At 41.1% G+C, this 5612-nt stretch overlaps 1 non-coding gene across 1 annotated transcript; it reads right to left on the bottom strand.

Moving 5' to 3' along the window:
• Window positions 1–3527: 3527 nt before the first annotated feature.
• Window positions 3528–3634, bottom strand: LOC141593223 (small nucleolar RNA R71). The gene has a single exon (XR_012521325.1). It is a non-coding gene; the product is annotated as a small nucleolar RNA R71 (small nucleolar RNA).
• Window positions 3635–5612: the final 1978 nt, after the last annotated feature.

Below are 5612 nucleotides of genomic sequence, written 5' to 3'. Positions count from 1 at the left end.
ATCGAGGCTGACCGGTTTAAACCTAGTTTGACCAAACTCGTTCGGTCAATCTGGCCCAGCTCAAAGTCTTGGCCTACTTTGGCCCAACTCACAAAATTCATCACAATATCATTCTCATGCCATTTCTAATTTCTATCATGTGAAAAACCATCAACATAAGGAAATATATTCCAACTTACAAAATATCCAATTCCATTAAATTCTCGCATAATAATGATTACCCACATGCCAAAAATACCAAAGTACATAAATACGCAAACAAAAGACCCAAAACATCAAACAATAGACCCAAGACCCGACCCACACAACGGGCCATGAACCGGGTCAGAACCGGGCCTGAACCGAGCTGTTTTGGTTCGGTTCTCTCAGTCAACACAAGTCTCCATTTGCAATTTGTTCCAACATCAATACAACATCCCTTCCAAGCAACGTTCAACAATATTCATTCCGTTTCAACACTTAAACATGTGAAAAACAACATATTTAACAAACTTTAACAACAACAATTCATGTGAAAATTAAAGTTAACATGTTATTAATCACATAAGCATCCAACACATCATAAACAACACTAATGTGACATTATTTCGTCGAGTAACTCGGAATAGTTACCTTAAGCTAGAAAGAGAGCAAAATAAACTTGAGAAAGATCCTATAGACCGAAATTATGCATCATCTTCCACAATATATGAGTCTCCTAACTCATCTTCATATTCTTCACCTATAAGAACAACAAAAACACATAAATTAGTCCTAAATTCGAAACCCTAAAAAGATAAGACCCGAAACAAAATTGGGGGAAATGAAAATAAAGCTTACTAGTAGATGCGGATTGAAGAGAGGATTCCAAATATATAAGTTTTATGCAAATTGGTGGAGAAATGAAGGATTTATGGTGGTTTTAGGGATTATGAGGAGGTTATTTTGAGAGGAATTTGGTTCTTTGATGAAAGGAAGGGAGAGAGTGAATTATGGAGGAATGAATTGAAGAGTGAAGACCCTTAGAGGGTGAATAGTGCCCGGATGAACAGTACCAGACAATCAAAGGGTGAGTCGGGTCAACTTGTTTTGTTCGCGGTTTGGGTTTGTTTTGACGGTAATTAGAAATATTCGTCGAACGCGATTTCCGAAAACGCTAAAGTTCTTAAACACGATTTTACTAAAAGATTAAGTACTCATATGCCCAATATCCAAACTTATTTACCCAACGACCGTAAGAAATGGAAAATCCCAATTTTACGACTTTTATCCGAAATCTATTTTATCAAAGGAAAAGGTTTAAATATAGTTTAAATCACTTTTAAACATTTCTAAACTATCAAAAATAATTACATTTCTTCAAAATAAAATAAGATTATATTTTATCAAATAAATTTTTGATACGTGCCTAAAGTATAGTCTTTTTAGCCTATTTCAGCACGTATTTCTATGCATTTTTATACTGTTTTTATAGTATTTTGCCCCGAATTGGCTACTTTGGTTCGTTTTGTCCATTTTGTAGAAATGAACGCAAAAGTAGTGGAATCGTACCCTTTTTCGTCCTTTTTGCATGCATTTGGAGGAGACGGGATTTTCCTGAGTAAGATACTGCGTTGGGAAGCGTCAAGGCACGGATTACGAGGCAGTCGGGCGTGGACTTGAGCTGATTTGAAGACAAAGGACTCGATCGAGTAGTTTTACCACTCGATCGAGTGGTTTTTACGTCCTCTGATGGTCGATCGAGTAGTTTTCTACTCGATCCAAAGTTGCTGAAAGTTGAGTTACTCGATCGAGTAACTATTCTACTCGATCAAGTAGATTGCGCTGAGGTTTGCTCGATCGAGTGGTTTTATTCCACTCGATCGAGTGGTTATTGCTGTTATGGGCTTTAAATTAGCCCGTGAGTGTTTTATTTCGTTAAACTTATTTACTTTTCTATTTAAGCACGCTTTACTAGGTCATTAGGACTATCTAGCTTTTATCTTAATCAGTTTGACAGAGAACTTTTACTACGTTGCTTTTTCCCTTTCACTGTAACCTTGTTCTTGGATTTACTTTGCTCGGATTTTGTGTTCTTTACGCCGGATTCGCACGATTGTAATTCCTTTCCCTTCTCTTAATAATATTAATCGTTTGGTTACTTTAATTTCTCGTTTGCTTCATTTAATTCCTTGCCCTAATTTACTCTTTATGCAATTTAATTACAGTTTTAATATGCTGAATGCTGGAAATTTATCTGTTGTTAGTTTAGATATTAATAATAGCATGGGTAGCTAAATTTAATGCATGTTGGGATTAGGGGATCTGCGGTAGGAAATGTGACGATGTAGTAAATGAAATAGATGAATTAATTGTGAGATTCTGTCACCATAGCAATTTAATTGTATTTATCGACTTCGTTGAGTGCACGCTTCTGAGTTACCTTTTAATCTGGCTAAAATTAATCCTAGACCGAAAGATTGGACTAAATAGGCCTGCTATAAACAGTAGACCACCCTGACGAGAATGAAAGTTAAGTTAGTGGTATTTTAGGATAAAAAGTGGACCAAAAGGACCTTTCCGTATCCGTCTCGCATATAATTCGTCTGAGTCATTTACAGCTGAGTCACTGGACTACCGTAGTGAACTGAATTCCCGACATGTCCCTCTCTATCTGATAGTTTAAAACTTATTTCTTGTCTTTACTGCTCTTGCCTTTATTTCTCTTCCTTCAAATTTCGTAGTTAGAAAACAATTCAAACAACCCCCCCCCCCCCAATTTGTGACCAAATAGACGGACTTCTACAGATATCTTGTCTCCCTGTGGAGATCGACCTGACTTCCCTAGCTATATAGTTAGTTTAGTTAGTTTATTTTTGACAGGTACACGACAGACGTGTCAAATTTTGGCGCCGTTGCCGGGGAGGCAATTGCCCTGTCTGTTTTCGTTTCGTTTATTTTATCCGTCTCAGGGAATTTTTATTCCTTGAGGTCGTTCTTATTATTTTCTTTCAGTGTTGTTTATGCCCAGGTCAAAATGATTTGAATTAGTTTCAGCTGATTCAGAGCCAGAGAGACTATTCAGGCATAGACTCCGTCTGCAGAGAAAATCACGAAATGAAGACTTGAGTACTTTCGAGCCAGAGCTACATCACTCTCTTTTCGAAGAAGACAGCCCGTTATCACCAGTAAAGATGCCTAAACTTTCTAGTCATTCGGTACCCAAGGCCACCTCAATTCCAAAGGGTTTCAATCTTCAGACGGAGGATGGGAATACATTTGACATCCGTCCTTCTTACATAAATCTGGTGGAGAGAAACCTTTATAGAGGTGTGGCAGGTGAAGATCCGAGGAAGCACATGGAGACCTTTACCGATTACTGTTCCACTATCCCCGCCACTAAGGGGGTAACTCAAGACAAGATTAAGGAGGTTCTACTCCCTTTCTCTTTGACTGACTCAGCCAGGGAGTGGCTGACTGACTTGAACCGCACAGCTGCTGGGGTTACAGATTGGGAGTCTCTTGCTCTTGCCTTTTACAAGAGATATTTCCCTCCACAGCGCACCAATCTGCTAAGGGCCAAGATCACTAGTTTCAGACAGAATCCCGATGAGAATTTATATGAGGCGTGGTCACGATTCAAGAAATTGGTGAGGTCTATTCCTCATCATGGCTTTGACCCATGGTTTATAGCTAATCAGTTCTACAATGGGCTGTATGACGACCACAGAGCCATACTTGATGCGGCATCTAGTGGTAGATTCCAGGAGAATACAGATGATGATAAGGGGTGGTCCCTTATTGAAGAGATGGCGAATCATAGTGTTGAGTATGGAAACTCGAGGGATAGTATTAGGATAGTTCATGCGGTAGATAACCAGGTCGTGGCTCAGCTGGAAGCCATGAATGCTAGATTTGACAAGTTGGAGTTACAAGCTGCTGGGGAGCCTCAGACGGTCCATGTTCTTACTAGAGGAGAGACCGTTTCATGTGAGAGATGTGGGAGTAATGATGGCTACACTGCTATTGGTTGTCTTGTGGAGAAGGAACAAGTCCTTGCCTTTCAACAATATAGGCAAGGAGGTGGTTCCTATTACAACAATCAAGGGGCAGTCCATCCCAATTTGAGGTGGACTAGTCAAAATGTGCTCAATCCTACCCCTCCTCGCACCAGCAGCAGCCGTATGTTCCTCCACACAAGAATCAACAAGGCTTTCAGAAGCCTCCGTCCTTCACTCCTCTTAATCACGGTGCGTCATCTTCTGGTGGGGTGAGTGAATTTGGTGAGCTAAAGTCTATGATGCAAGCCTTTACAAAGCAGTTTCAGCTGAGTGATCAACAGAAAGATGCGTCCATTAAGCCACTTGAAACTCAAGTTGCCCAATTAGCCATGAATCAATCCACAAGAAAGCAGGGTCAATTACCGACTCAAAATGAGAAGAATCCGCATGAGACGGTAAATTTCATCAATCTGAGAAGCGGTCGTTCATATGAGGGACCGGAAGTGTTAAAATCAGATCCGAGGAAGGCTATAACTGATGGTGAACAATGTTCTGGCGAAGAAAATGAGCTCACGGCAAAGAAAGTGCTCGATCGACTGGTTTCTGGAGGTCGATCGAGCAGATTTAGTGATGAAAGTGGTCGATCGAGTGGTTTTTCTACTCGATCGAGTGAAAATTCCACTCGATCGAGTGATATTGTTGAAGATTATACTCGATCGAATGGGCAATTTGGTCGATCGAGTAGTTTTTATGACGGGAAGCTTATTCGAGAGCCTGCTAGTGCTCGAGTAAGCGAGAAATCACCGGAAAGACCTCGTTCGAGAGGTAAGAAGCGCCCAAAGGATACAGAGCTTGCTCCGGGTGATACATTGGAAGAGAGAAACAAGGGACTCGAGATACCCATCACGGTTCCCTTCCCGAGGCGGCTGCAGAATACTAAAGCTAATCAACAATTCGGCAAATTTGTCGAACTCCTGAGAAGCTTAGAAGTCACTGTGCCGTTCACTGAGTTGCTGACAAAGGTACCCTCTTATCTTAAGTTTATGAAAGAAATTTTATCCCGTAAGAGGAATATTAGTGATAATGAGACAGTAGCTTTAACTGAGGTGGGGTCAGCCCTATTTCAAAATAAGTTACCTCCCAAACAGTCAGATCCGGGTAGTTTTTCAATTCCGTGTCATATCGGCACCTTTTTGATTGATAACGCGCTATGCGATCTAGGCGCTAGCGTGAGTGTCTTGCCGTTGTCTCTGGCTAAGAGACTTGGTTTGACAAAGCTAAGTTGCACCAACATGACTGTCCAGATGGCCGACCGTAGTATATCACGACCACTAGGTGTAGTAGAAGACGTACCTGTGAAGATCGAGAGGTTCTTTATTCCCGTTGATTTCGTTGTCTTAGACATCCCCGAAGATGCACACACCCCTATTATTTTAGGGAGACCATTTTTGTCTCACCCGTGCGAGAATAGACGTCGGGGGGAAGACTTTGACCTTTCAGGTAGGGGACGAGGAGCTGATTTTTCATCAGTCTAAGCTCCGGAGGGCTCCCATGCAAGCTCAGCCTTGTAATGCCCTCTCTTCTATTGATCCTATTATTGGCACTCCAGATGAAAATTTGGAGTATTGTGCTGCTATTGTTACCCCTCCGCCT

Source organism: Silene latifolia, chromosome 7 (genome assembly GCF_048544455.1).
Source record: "Silene latifolia isolate original U9 population chromosome 7, ASM4854445v1, whole genome shotgun sequence".
NCBI lineage: Eukaryota > Viridiplantae > Streptophyta > Magnoliopsida > Caryophyllales > Caryophyllaceae > Silene > Silene latifolia.
This window is presented reverse-complemented; position numbering and strand designations above follow the sequence as displayed.